The following is a 14,934-nucleotide window of genomic DNA, read 5'->3' as shown; positions in this document are numbered from 1 at the left end:
TACTGTTCCATAAGCATCAATGTTCTGTTTGACTTCATGCCTACAAAGGAGGAAGTGGAGATGAGTGTAAAGCAGGCAGCAGATGCCACCAAGGTTGCTATTGTTTCTAAGGAAACAACAACTTTTTGTTTGTTTGTTTTTTGCTTGTCTGGTCAACCCAACACCAGTCAATAGAGGGACCCTGCTCTAGACAGAAGCAGCTTAATCAGTTAGCTATCCTTTTCCTGATACTTTCAGGTGACAGTTTATGTATTAGGATTGTACAGACTCACTGTTCTGCTCTTAACAGAACAACTTTATCTCTTGTAGAAAAAGGGGAGGGGAAAGGATGAGTAGGAGGTGCCCATCTGCGGGAACTACATCAGTGGTCAAGGATTTTCCAGCTTAGCAGATGAAGAGGAGAGCAACTAAAATCAGAGGATGCGTGTAAATATGCCTGATTTTCACCCAAGATAATACTGAACAATTGTTTGGTATGACACAAATCTAAGGTGTTGACATAGCCTTAAAGAGACCCTGTATAAAAACAAAAAAAAGTCCCCTGGGAGAACTTACCTCAGGAGGAAGACGCCTCAGGGTCCCAATGAGGCTTCCCCTATCCCTGTAGCTGCAGGGAATCCAGCGCTGCCTACCCCAAAGCGACCCACAATCCTCGCTCCACAAGCCTGACAAGGCTTGATATATTTACCTTTTCTGGCTCCAGCAGGTGGCGCTGTTGCGGCTCTCAGCACGGAGATAGGCGGAAATAGCCGATCTCTGTTGGGGCCGCTCTACTGCGCAGGCGCAGTAGACTTACATCTGCGCAATAGAGCGGACCGACAGCAATCAGCTATTTATCTCCAAGCAGAGGGCCGATACTGCGCCTGCGCTGGAGCCGGGAAAGTAAATATTTACATCCCCGCTGTTCGGGGGAAGGGGGGGGGGTTACAGCGAGACCGCCGTGGGACACAGGAGGACGGGGAAACCTCGATTGGATCCAGAGGCTTCCCCCAACCAAGGTAAGTACCTTCCAGGGGAACTTTTTTTTTTAGTTACATGTTTCTTTAAAGAGAACCTGTGAGGGAAAAAAAGTGCCTAAATATAGGGATGCTCAATGAGCTGCAAGTAATTTTGAGTTGATGCAGCATTATGCAAATTTTGTATGCAAATTTATGCAGCTTGAAAATTAATCAAATCACGCTGAGGTAAAATTTGACTGGTCCATTTTCAAGCTGCATAAATTTGCATATAAAATGTGTATAATCCTGCATAAACCTGAAATTATTTGCATCTCATTGACCATCTCTACTCAGAAGCTTTCCCTATTTACTTACCCGTTCCAGCGCCAGGACCCCGCAGGCCAGTCAACAAGGGCTTGTCGACGGAGCTCGGCCACACTGTGCAGGCGGCTCGCGCCTGCGCACTTGCATGGAGCCAAACAGGCTTGGCTTCCACTGAGCCCAAGCAGTGGCTTTGACCTACTAGAGTGCGGCAGCAAGCTTTAGGGGTCTTGACACTGGAAAGGCCAAGCAAACATGGATGGGGGAAGCAGCTTCCCCCTATTGAGGTAAGTACACAAATTAGGCACTTTTTTCCTCACAGGTTTTCTTTAAGCTAGCCACACACTTGTAGATTGGCACCCGATGAGGCAAAATAAATCGATCCCACTGACCGGAATCTGATCAGAGATGGATATATTCCTAATCCACACAATCAATTTTCAGTAGAATTCAAAATCTGCTGAAAACCAATTGAACCGCAGCATTGCACAGTTCGATACAATGCAGCACTATGGCCCATCAACCAAGCACCGCTCCAACGCTTCTCATGATTGCCAGAAACGTTCTATCCCGTCTGATCTAATTAATTGATTTTAGGTCAAAATCGATGGAAATTGGATTGGCCATGCTGGAGCAATAGATTCGTAGCAGATCCTGAGTTATGGAATCTGCCAGGACTCAAATGTGAAACTAGATGAATGTATGGCCACCTTTACCACACATTGATGAACGTAGTTCTTCATGTATTTTCCTCTACACACTTGAGATAAAAGTCTTTGGAAAAGGCAAGATCACAGACCAATTTTACACCCTTCCATGTAGTATGAGAGCTATACCTACACAGTCTATTCTATGGAGCTGAACGCCCCATCAGCTAAAAATCTTTGCAAGATGCTGCACACAAAGATGCTGTACACATGCAACAGATCAGTATCTGCAAAAGATCTGCTCCTGCAAAATGCATTCATAGTCTATAATATCTGCAGATCCTCATACACACCTTGTTTAACAGACATTCATCTGCATATCAGACAATCATCTGCAGATCTAAAGATCCATCCTGGTGGATCTTAGCCATTTTCCATTATTTGTGTTGCCTGGCTTTGGCTGGCAGAGTTGCGTGTCAGTGTGAGGTAAGGACAGAAAAAGAGAAGGTTTTTTTTCCAGACGATTATTGGTTCGTAAGGTGGATCATTAAATGACATTGTATTGTTAATTGGCATCTTAAAGAAGACCTTAACTCAGAACTTCCTCTCTGCAGCATAATATACTTAAGAAAAATTATCTTTATTACAGCGAATACAAATCCTGCAATAAATCTGCAGTGTGTCTACTTCCTGCTTTTGTGAAAGCAGACATAGGGTTAACATCCTGTATTTACAAATTAGCTGCTCTGCCGAGGCAGACAGCTGACACATCAAATTACACTTGTGAGGGGGAATTAGACTAGACACTTGAAATACATACAAGGTACATTTCTCTGTTTTTCTTCTGTTCTGTGCAAGAGTTCAGGACCACTTCAATGTTACAGTGTAGTTAAGCATTTAATCAGAAGAAGAAATCAATTTATTTTACCAAGTAAGTGTGCACCTACAAGGAATTTGTCTTGGCAGTTGTTTAACAAATGCAAACACAAAAATAAAATAAAATATATATATATATAAGGACATACAGTATGTATATCATAAGTCAAGGATAGTATGTGAGTATAGTGGCAGTAAGCATGCGGCAAGAAGGCCGCAATAGTCGCATAGGGGGTGCTATTGTGGCTGGGAACGCGAACAATCACTCGCGTTCCCATGCCTGTCGGCCGGTGACGGCGAAACCGGAAGTCGTCGCCGGCGGGTCCAGGAGCATCGGAGCGGAGCTGCGAGGGCACCGATCAACTGCAGGGGGCTGAGGGACGCCCCAGGTGAGTTAAACTGCCCAGACTTAAGTATCCCTTTAAGTATGGCTACCGCCGGAGGAAAAAAGCTGTTCCTCTGTCTAGAGGTTTTAGTTGCGATTGACCAGAATCTTACTCCTGAAGGCAAGAGCTGGAAGATGGAGTAAACTGGGTGAGAGGGGTCAGAGGCAATTTTGGTTGCTCTCTTTCTGCACCTGCTGGCATAAAGATCCTGTAGGGAAGGTAAGCTACAGCCAATTATCCTTTCCGCTGATCGGATGATGCGCTGCAGCCTCCCCTTTTCTAATGCTGAGCAGGAGCCGAACCATACAGTCATAGATGATGTTATGGTGGATTCGATGATTGCAGTGTAGAACTGCACCATTAGATTTTTAGGTAGGCCAAACTTTCTCAGCTGCCGTAGATGGTACATCCTCTGCTGCGCTTTCTTAACGATAGTGGTCGTATTGTTATCCCATGTTAGGTTGTTTGAGATCGTGGACCCAAGAAACTTGAATGACTCTACCTGGGTTATTGTGGATCCATTTCTGGTTAAGGGGAGGTGCTGGGGGGGGGGGGGGGGGGGGGGAGATCTCCTAAAGTCTATTATCATCTCCATGGTTTTGAGAGCATTTAGTCCCAAGTTGTTGCTGCTGCACCAGGAGGAAAGCTGTCCCACTACATGCTGTATGCACACTCATCCCCATTTTGTATGAGACCAACTACTGTTGTGTCATCAGCAAACTTAAGAACCTTAACAGATGGATCTGTGAAGATGCAGTCATCGGTGTAAAGTGAGTAGAGCAGTGGGGAAAGCACAGAGCCCTGGGGTGCACCAGTTTAAGCCAACAGTGGCAAACTTTGGGAACTTGTACACTGCATATGAAAGAAGCACTGTAGTTATTTAAAATTGCGTATATCCGGTTTAATAAAAGGTTAAAAAAAGCTACGTCCATGCGCTGCGTCTGTGTCAAGCGCGAGTACGCAGGTGACAATAATCCATTTTCATAATTTGTTGTGATCTGTATAGATCAGTAAAACCGCACATTTTTATATATCATTTTTGCACATAACTACAGTCCATATTTGTAGCACCTGAAAACACATTACTCACCCATCTACAGTGATTTATGCAAATTCTGACTCACGACTCTCATTGTTCTCAAAACTCCTCTTATGAGTCATTGTAATGTACAAATTACTTGATTATATATCGTCACAGTGCACTAAGCCCTAAATCCAAGGTCTAGTGTTTTTAATTAATGCTTTAACAGTTCTGACATCATATCGGCAATCAATCTTGTTTTTTTCCTCTTTGTCAACCGAATCAAGCTAATGAATCATTATCAGATTCAGAATAGAACAAAACACATACATGATGCTGAATAGGACTCCATACAGAGCATTTGTCACACTTGGCTTGAATGTAGTTTTATGCATAAAGTAATGAAACCGATTGCTAAAAAAACATGTTATATTGTACATAGTTGCACTTTGCTTTACATTACCAATTAGATGCAAATGAATTGCTGGTTTAAAGGAAACCAGAGATGACCGCTTTGGCACAAAATAAACATATCCCCCCGATAGATTTTACAAAATAAATGGTATACCTGGTGTTTTCACCACTGTGGTGTGCCTTTTTTGTGTTTCTTTTTTACTAAAACTCCATGCAAAACACAGTTTATCAGAAAAGCATATTATTTAGTGGGCTGTGCGCAAAATGAAGCAACCATTTCTAGTAACCTCTTATGATTAGGCTTGCTCATCACGGATTAATCACGAGTAACCACGGTGGTTACTTGTGATTCAAATTAGCTCTAATTGCTCCAGCTGAGCGGGTAGAAGTGGTAGGGTTAATTACCCAGAATGCTGCTCTCTGCCCAGCGTTTCAACAAGCTCACTACAGAGGAACTGCAGTGAAAACAACATAATGTAAAAAAGTGCTTAGTTTTAAAAATATTTAAAAAGGATTTAGTCACTCTTTTCCCATTGCAAAATGTTCCCTCTCCCGGATTTACATTCTGGCATGTATCACTTGGCGACATTTTTACTGCTGGCAGGTGATGACTGTGGAAGGAGATGATGCATTTTTGGCAGTTATTTCCCACAATGTAACAAGGCTCCTACAGTGTGATGTCAGCACCATGGTGCTGACATAACGCTGTGGGAGTGGTTTCTCCACAATATCAGCCATACAGAGCCTCTTGATGATCCATTTGAGAAAAGAAAAAGAATTCTCATGGGAAAGGGGATATCCGCTAGTAATTGGGATGAAGTAGAACAGTAGGTTACGGTTCTTCAGTACACAAACACTTTCAAAATAAGAAATTAATGGCTTTTCAAATATCTGCCTCTCTGCTAGTCTTTATCTCCAGACCCTTATATTTGACAATGCAAAATTATTAAGCTTCTGTAGGGTGAAGGGAAAGGTAAGTATGCTCCTTACAGCTGTACATGGGCTGTCAATGGGCAGCATGGTGACGTAGTGGTTAGCGCTCTCGCCTTGCAGCGCTGAGTCCCCGGTTCTAATCCCAGCCAGGTCAACATCTGCAATGAGTTTGTATGTTCTCCCCGTGTTTGTGTGGGTTTCCTCCGGGCAATCCGGTTTCCTCCCACATCACAAAAACATACAGATAAGTCAATTGGCTTCCCTCTAAATTGTCCTTAAACTCTGATACATACACTACACGATACATACATAGACATATTTTTCCATAGACATATGACTATGGTAGGGACTAGATTGTGAGCTCCTCTAAGGGACAGTTAGTGACAAGACAATATACTCTGTACAGCGCTGCGTAATATGTCGGCGCTATATAAATACTTAAATAAAAATACATACAGGAATTATTAAAGTAAATAATCCTCTGAACATCCTATTTTGTAGGTTTAATTGTTCAACAAAGAAGACCTTAAAAACTGGTAATGTTGGCAGCTGTGTTGGAAAACAAGGCAGTAAAAGTAAGACTACCACTACTGCTGTTGATGAGAATCTCACTTTAGCTATTTACAGGCATTGTGGGCACCCTGACACATGAAGCCTATGGAGGAATGTGTTTTATCTGGAGTAAGCTATTCCTGTTGCACTATAATCTCTAGGAAGTGCTGTAGCACATGGCTCTAATTCCAAAGCAGCGGAAGCAATGGATCTATGTCTAATGTCAGCACTGCACCGGACAAGCCATCCACTAGTTTCAAATTATTCCTATTATACCCCATCATATCTTGTTACCAACAAGTGCCACAACTTCCTACATATGCTGCTAATTGGGGGACTTTAAACTAATGGCAAGGAATAACAGAGTTGGCCTTCTCTCACATGCGGACATAAATTCATCCATAAGGCCTGGAACCCACTAGCAGCGCTTTTCTAAGTGCTGATGATTTGAAAAGCTCTTACTAATGCAATGCTATGGGGGATTTTTAGAAAATCACATTCCTCTAGTGGGATCACACCCATAGCATTACATTAGCACATGCTTTTCAAATCACAAGTGCTTAGAAGAGCGCTGCTAGTGGGTTCCAGGCCTAAGAGGCATTGCTACACATCAGGCACCATTCCCTGCCACTGGAGGATACACAAATGGCCATAATCTCTACAAACACAATCACAGGAGGAAAATACATTTTAGATATGGTTATGGAGAGAGGTGTGGTGCAAAGGGACAGGTATGACATCCAGATTTCATATTGCCTGCTTGGTGTGGAGTAGCAGCAGCATGATTGGGAAGTGGGGATCACATGACCTTGAAATTCATGACCCCACCCCTTTAATCCAGTATGAGAGGGCAGAGATGGATTATGATGTAATGGGGCCCTAGGCAAAGTACTATATTTGGCACCCTCTTCTGGTCCTTTTGGTAAGCTAAAGTGTAGAGAGGTCAGAGAAGGTGGCAGGTGGGCCCCTGACACCCACTAGGCTCCAGGCACTTGCTTAGGTTGCCTGGTGGATGATCCTGCTTTGTGAGAAGGCATGTAGCAGCTCACTATCATGACTTCTGCAGACACTGCAATTGGGAATGCGGTACACACATGTGGTTGAGAGAGTGGTACCATCCTTAAGGGTGAAGAAGGACTAAAAGGAAATGTGCAGCGAGAGATGTAAGGAGGCTGCAGTATTTATTTCATTCGAAACAATACCAGTCACCTGGCAGTCTTGCTGTTTGGCCACAGTAGTGTCTCAATCACACACCTGAAACAAGCATGCGGCTAATCATGGCAGATTTTTGTCAGAAACATCTGATCCCCATGCTTGTTCAGGGGCTATGGCTATATGTATTGGAAGCAGAGGATCAGCAGGACAGCCAGTCAACTTCAATTGCTTACAATTAAATAAATATGGCAGCCTCCATATCCCTGTCACTTCAGGTTCCCTTTAATGACTGTGGCAGGTAAGTGGAAAGGGCACGAGATGCAAGCTAGTGTACGAGTCAGTCTAAAGATCCATGGTGACTATAAAGGAACTTACCATAAGGCAGGGGTGTCCAAACTTTTCGGACCAAGATGCTGACTGCAGCCATGAGATTAAGAGACGCTTGTTGCTTGGAAGGAAGGCTGTGTCAAGTTTGGACAAGATACTAAAGGACAGAGAAGTCTCTTCACCAACAAAGATCAGGATATACAAAGATATGGTCTTCTCAGTAGTAGCATACGGCTGTGAAAGTTGGTCTATAAATAATGCCATGCATAGAAACATTGATGCTTTTGAATTGTGGGTTTGGAGAAAGCTACAGAGAGCTCCCTGGACTGCTAGATCAAACCAGTCAATACTTAAAGAAATAAGGCCAGAGTATTCACTAGAAGTGTTTATAATACTATTAAAACTCAAATACTTTGGTCACATAATGAGAAGACCGGATTCTTTGGCAAAATCATTGATGTTTGGAAAAATTTAGGGGGAAAGAAGAAGAAGATGGCAGATGGATTGGATAGACAGCATATATGAATCTATGAACAAGCCTATGTATCAGCTGAAAGAAGTTGTGATTGACAGAGACATCTGGAGTGCAATAGTACATCTGTCCAAGAGGTAGAACCGCACACCTGAGTTTGTGGGTGCTGATGCAGGATTCCTAGGCTGCTCAATATCACAAATTGAAGGAATTGAGTCCGCACACAAGACTTGCTGGAACACAGTGCAGAAGTTTGATGTCAGAAGTTTATTGCAATTTCATCTGGCCAGAAAGGCCAACCATCATTTCAGGGCCAATAGGGGTCCCCTATGTCAAGTCATACGGCAGAAAAACATGTACAGGTTTGTGTGATGGGACAATAAACGCCCGCACTGTTTTCCAAAAGTACATCTGGTCACAAAGAGTTGAGGTCGACTAAATGAATAAAGGGGGGGGGGGGGGGTGCTGGGTAGTTTCTCCAGGCAACTGGTCTGTCTCGTAAACACAGGAATGCTGCTGTCCTATATAAATAGGGGGAATAATCAATATACCCCCAACTTTAAAGTGTTTCTGCTAACTGGTAAGTAAGCTTACAATCTCCTGGTAATTTTATCTATACTTCTATACCAGCCTTTCTCAACCTTTCTACCTGTTCTGGAGGAATTCTGCAAATAACTTTTGAATCTCAAGGAACCCTGCAAACAATTATTTGATTTCGTGGAACCCCTGGATTTATTTTGCAGGAGGCATGGCCTTTAAAGTAGGTGAGGCTGTTTATTTTACTACCCCCTATTACACTGCCATACATTACACGGTCTCCTTATCCTAGTGCTTTTTATTAATGTGCTCATTATTCTGACCCCCAATGTAGTGCTTATTTTTACAGTACCCTCTATTATAATGTGGGGGGAAATGCAAAGAAACTCCTGCAGAGTCCCCAAGAAATCCTGGGGTTCCAGGGAATCCTGGTTGAGAAAGACTGTTCTATATGTTAAAACACACCTTACAGTAAACTACTCAACTGTTGACCATCAACTTAAAGGGAAGGTTCAGGGAGGGTGGCTAGTACAGCCCGGCGGACGTCCGATGACGTCAGCGCGCCGGCGTGGGACGCAGAAGTGCCGGGCCTTGGAGCGCAGAAGAGCCCGACCTGGCAGCCGGCCTGGCCAGGTCGGGTCGGCCACAGGAGACTACCGGGAGCCTGCGGAGCGGTGGCGAGGGCACCTCCTGCCTGCCACGGGCTAGAGGAAGCCCCAGGTAATTGGAAATTGATTTTTATTTTTTAGCCACCCTCCCTGAACCTTCCCTTTAAAAATTACTTTACAATACATACTGTACATTTTTGGACCTTAACCATCTTAGCGGTATGGACGAGCTCAGCTCGACCATCACCGCCGATGGCTGCCGCTCAGGCCCTGCTGGGCCGATTTTGCTCAAATAAAGAGCAGCACACGCAGCCGGCACTTTGCCAGCCGCGTGTGCTGCCCGATCGCCGCCGCTCTGCGGCGATCCGCCGCGAGCAGCGGCGAAAGAGGGTCCCCCCAGCCGCCTGAGCCCTGCGCAGCCGGAACAAATAGTTCCGGCCAGCGCTAAGGGCTGGATCGGAGGCGGCTGACGTCAGGACGTCGGCTGACGTCCATGACGTCACTCCGCTCGTCGCCATGGCGACAGGAGAAGCCAAACACGGAAGGCTGCTCATTGCGGCCTTCCGTGTTACTTCTGGCTGCCGGAGGCGATCGGAAGAACGCCTCCGGAGCGCCATCTAGTGGGCTTTCATGCAGCCAACTTTCAGTTGGCTGCATGAAATAGTTTTTTTTTAATTTAAAAAAACCCCTCCCGCAGCCGCCCTGGCGATCTTAATAGAACGCCAGGGTGTTTAAAGAGACTCCGTAACAAAAATTGCATCCTGTTTTTTATCATCCTACAAGTTCCAAAATCTATTCTAATGTGTTCTGGCTAACTGCAGCACTTTATACTATGACTGTCTCTGTAATAAATCAATGTATCTTTCCCCTGTCAGACTTGTCGGCCTGTGTCTGGAAGGCTGCCAAGTTCTTCAGTGTTGTGGTTCTGCTATGAACTCCCCTTTATGCACACTGCCTGTGTGTTATTTAGGAATAGAGCAGCTTCTCTCTTCTCTCTCTTATCTTTTACAAGCTGGATAAATTGTCCTCTGAGCTGCCTGGGCTTTCACATACTGAGGAATTACAAACAAGGGCAAAGCTGTTTGCAGGAAGAAAAGAGCAGCCTGAAACTTCAGTGCATGGGGGAAAGAAACACACAAATGATCTCTTGAGATTCAAAAGGAAGGCTGTATACAGCCTGCTTGTGTATGGATGTATTTTCTATGTGTGGACATACTGTGCATCAACCTACTTCCTGTTTTGGTGGCCATTTTGTTTGTTTACAAACAAACTTTTAAAAACTGTTTTTAACCCATTTTAATGCGGCGAGGAGCAGCGAAATTGTGACAGAGGGTAATAGGAGATGTCCCCTAACGCACTGGTATGTTTACTTTTGAACGATTTTAACAATACAGATTCTCTTTAATCCAGCTGGGTCTGCACAGAATTTTAACAAACTACAACTATTAAAAGTTTTAGGAAAGAATTATAAGCCAAAACATCCAATACCAACTTCAATTTGAATTTGCATATATTTTAAAAAGATTACCATATTATAATTTGCTTTAGTTGTATAGTGAGAAGAAAGCACTTATCCCTGACTGAATAGCATACAAAAATTATTCATGCATAATATAAATGGGAGTGTAAATACAATGACAACTTTCAAGCTAGCTTAATACCAAAGTCAATTTTCTGAACTGCATTGAAATTTACAAAAGAAAATCCCTTTGGTTCCAAAGTCTAGAGAGATAAAACATTAGCACTAAACATAAAAGGTAGTGGCGAGTGCAAAATCTGACTGACCTGCAAATTCTGGTATTTGGCCTTGTTCACATTGCGTTCCGATCGAGTTAGCGTTCGTATTGGGCGTTTGACTGGGTTTTTTTTGCGATTCCCGCCGATTTCTGTGCATTGAGAGTTCTCGGTAAGCGTTTTACTATTTCAAAGTGTCCTAGGCCTTATTTTTAAAGGGAAAAGGACCTAAAATCCCAGAAACACTTCACATTTAAATTGACAGGAAAAAAAACACCCACAAAATCGCTTGTAAAAGCACTTTTTCTAGCGCTTTGCGTTTTTCCTATACCTCCCATTATCGCAAAATCGCCCCGAAAATGGTCCTTGCAGCTTTTTTCAGATCAGAAAGCGAACGGAACACCCCAATCAGAACTAGCGCATAGGAAAGCACTTTCAGGGCGATTTTGAAAAACTACCCAGCACCCCCCCCCCCTTTATAAATGAAAAAGCGCCTGTAGTGTGAACAAGCCCTTACCAGAACACGCAAAAGAGGAAATGGAATTTTCCATGAGGCAAATCAAATGCAGAATCTACTACTGACCAAACAACCAGCAACTGGTGAATCAGTAAGGTGCAGAAAGTTTTCAGTTTTTGCTTGTAGAGGAGCTTTAACCTTCTTAGCGGTAATCCCGAGTCAGACTGGAGACGGAAATCCTTAGTTCAGAGCAGTAATCCCGTGCCTGAGTGAGTTATATGCAGGAGCTGCTGCAGATCTCTGTGTGGTGTGTTATTTTTCTTGCTTTTAGGGTCTAAACCAAGCATGGGCAAACTCGGCCGAGTCGGCCCTCCAGCTGTTACGTAACTACAAGTCCCACAATGCATTTGCCTTTATGAGTCATGACTGTGGCTGTCAGACTCCTGCAATGCACTGTGGGACTTGTAGTTCTTTAAAGGGACACTTAAGTCAAACAAAAAAAATGAGTTTTACTCACCTGGGGCTTCCAGTAGCCCCCTGCAGCTGTCCGGTGCCCTCGCCGTTTCCCTTCGATCCTCCTGGCCCCGCCGGCAGCCACTTGCTGTTTCGGTGACAGGAGCTGACAGGCTGGGGATGTGAGTGATTCTTCGCGTTCCTGGCCACAATAGCGCCATCTATGCTACTATAGCATATATCATATACCATATAGCAGCATAGAGGGTGCTAATGTGTCTGGGAACGCGAAGAATTACTCGTGTCCCCAGCCTGTCAGCTCCTGTCACCGAAACAGGAAGTGGCTGCCGGCGGGGTCAGGAGGATCGGAGGGAGACGGCGAGGGCACCGGACAGCTGCAGGGGGCTATTGGAAGCCCTAGGTGAGTAAAACTCATTTTTTTTTGTTTGACTTAAGTGTCCCTTTAACAGCTGGAGGGCCAAGTTTGCCCATGCCTGGTCTAAATGCTTGTGAAAAATTGCACAGCTTTTAGACCCTAAATCTGGAAATAATCATAACGCCAGGGAACAACTGTACTGGCTAAATCCACCCAGAGTTCTTTTTAAAAGCTTAAGAAAGCATTGTGGCCCATATGCAATTAACTTTTTCTCCTGAGTTTTCTCCTAGGAGATATTTTCAAAACTTGTCAATTAAATGCCTTTTAAACCACCAGCAGGCAGGGAAATACTGAAAAAAATTCAATAGTACTTTTTCACCTACTTGTTGGTATGCTTTCATTTGCAAAGTGCTAACAAATTATTTTAAAGAGAAGATGTTAAAATGATCTCCTGGGAGAAAACTAAGGAGATAAAGTTAATTGCCTGTGTCCTTTGGTTGGCAACCGTATATGGGGCCTGATCCACTTCACTTTTTCTCCTAGGTGATATTTTCACATCTTATTACTAAAATTTATTTTATTTTTAAGCCAGCAACAAGCAAGAAAATGCTCAGAATAATTTTGACTACTTTTTCACCTACTTTTTCAATTGCAAAGTACTGAAAATGTATATAAAACAGAAGATGAAAAATTATCTCCTAGGAAAAAACTTAGGAGAAAGGGAATTGGATACAGCCCATGATGTCAAGGAGCCATATTTACAACGTGTACACACACACACTGATAGGCCCAGAGCCCTAGACACTCCTACACACACTCCCAGAAGAAAATCACATGACCTGAGACACATGGACGCCAACTTAGGCCCCGTTCACACTTGCGGTTGTTTGCCAAACGGACCGGATGACCTGACCGGATCCGGACCGGATCCGGATCGGAACCGTACGGTTCTGATCCGGATCCGATCCGGATCCGGTCAGGTTGCATCAGGTGTTCATCAGGATGCGATCCGGATCCGTTTGGCAAAAGTAACGTAAAAAACAAAAAAAATGTTGGGGTCTGGGAGGTCAGCAGAAGGGGGACCTGTGGAATCAGGCCCTCTGCTGTTTAGCACTCACCTCCACCTGCGACATGCTGCCAACATCTCCGGATCCGGATCCAGCTGTGCTGCTCCACTCCAAAATGCTTGCCCACGTGTCCCCATCCAATATCGTCGCAACAATCCGCATAGGAAGTGGGGTAGAACATCCGGATTTCTCAGCCAGTGTGTTGTGCGCTCTCCGGTTCCCATTGGTTTGTATTGGCCGGATGGTGCAGTCCGGCTCCGCCCCGGATACGGCTGCCGGAGGAGCCGGATCAAAAAATAGCGCATGCGGCTCCGGCACGGCGATTCCGGACGGCCACCGCTAATGTGAACCGGGCCTAAAGATCGGTTCACACTTGTTTAAAAAACGTATCCGTGGCTCCGCTTTTTGGCCTGGCTCTATACCGGAGCCACGGCTACCAATGTTTATAATAGCAGCCGTCTTCACACACTTTAAAAAAACCGCGGGGTCCGTTTCGAAAAACTGAACGGAGAGTCCGGATTTCCAGGTTTTTCACGGACCCCGGATACACGTAGGAGTAGTGAAAGGCTACACAAAAATGGATCTCCCTCTACACAGAGAACCTTTGCACACAAAACAGAGGCAAAAATGCATTGCCTACTGCCTTCTCCTCCCCTCAACATTTCTTATCCAATAGAAACACACATGAAGACAGGACATACGTTCAAACATACACTACAAAAGGACAACATTTTGAAAAACTGATCAGTTTGCATCAATTTTTAGAAGAATTGATCCGTTTGAAATGGGATCCGATCTGCAACTGGACAAGTGTGGGCCGAGCCTTAGTCTGAGAGTGTTCGGAAATGGTTGATGCTGTCCTTTATAAATCCATCATTATAACGTAAAATGTGCCAACATCTGCATCAGCACTTTACAGAGCACCAAGTCTTGTTACTAAAGCTTCACATTTACCTAGCATGTGTTAAGAGGCTTTGGTGTCAGCACTTTTATCAGAAGCATTACAGTTAATAAGAGGATTCTTTGCCGAGAATCTAGCATGTGTATTGCAAGCCCCATTCCTGTCAAGAGACTCCGTTTTGGATTATGTCGGCCAAAGGCATTATTCTCCTCCCAAAGCCTTCAACTCAGGTGTGTGCCATCCCTCCTGCCCGCAACAGTAGGTCTTGTAAGTCTATAGGCCAGCAACCTGTCTGTACAGCATTCAGACTCAAACGGAGTCCCGATCCCAGTGCGCAACAGTACTCATGCATGTGTACACACCCTCAGCGTCCCGTCAAGCAGCTCAAAATCTTATGTCTGTATCATAGACATGAAATTGAACAACCACAACTGTAAAAACAATGAATTCCTGTAAAGATTGATGAAGCAGGAATATGTGAATAAGTTGCAAAAAACAAAACAAAAAAACATACGTTGATGTGTGAGGCTGAACTTGCTAGCCACCATTTTCACCAGTTAGGCCCTGTTTCCACTAGCGTGCCACTGGAATTCGCACCAGAGTCTCGCAGCTGTGCAAATGCATGGCACTAGGGATTCATGGATGGGAAAAAAAAAGGAGATGCAGCCACAATTTTTGTTTCCACGCACACGAATCAGAAGCAGACTACTGAAATCAATTGACGGTCATTTTTGTGTGTGGGCAATTCAGAGCCAGTGT

The 14,934-nt window shown here is 44.2% G+C and overlaps 1 protein-coding gene across 2 annotated transcripts in view; it reads right to left on the bottom strand.

Moving 5' to 3' along the window:
* ANK3 (ankyrin 3) overlaps window positions 1–14,934 on the bottom strand; it is an 825,851-nt gene that overhangs the window by 511,000 nt on the left and 299,917 nt on the right. The gene's annotated exons all lie outside the window — the stretch shown is intronic.

Source organism: Hyperolius riggenbachi, chromosome 10, assembly GCF_040937935.1.
Source record: "Hyperolius riggenbachi isolate aHypRig1 chromosome 10, aHypRig1.pri, whole genome shotgun sequence".
Classification (NCBI taxonomy): domain Eukaryota; kingdom Metazoa; phylum Chordata; class Amphibia; order Anura; family Hyperoliidae; genus Hyperolius; species Hyperolius riggenbachi.
Note: the sequence above shows the minus strand (reverse complement) of the source record. Positions and strands in the feature narration are given on the sequence as shown.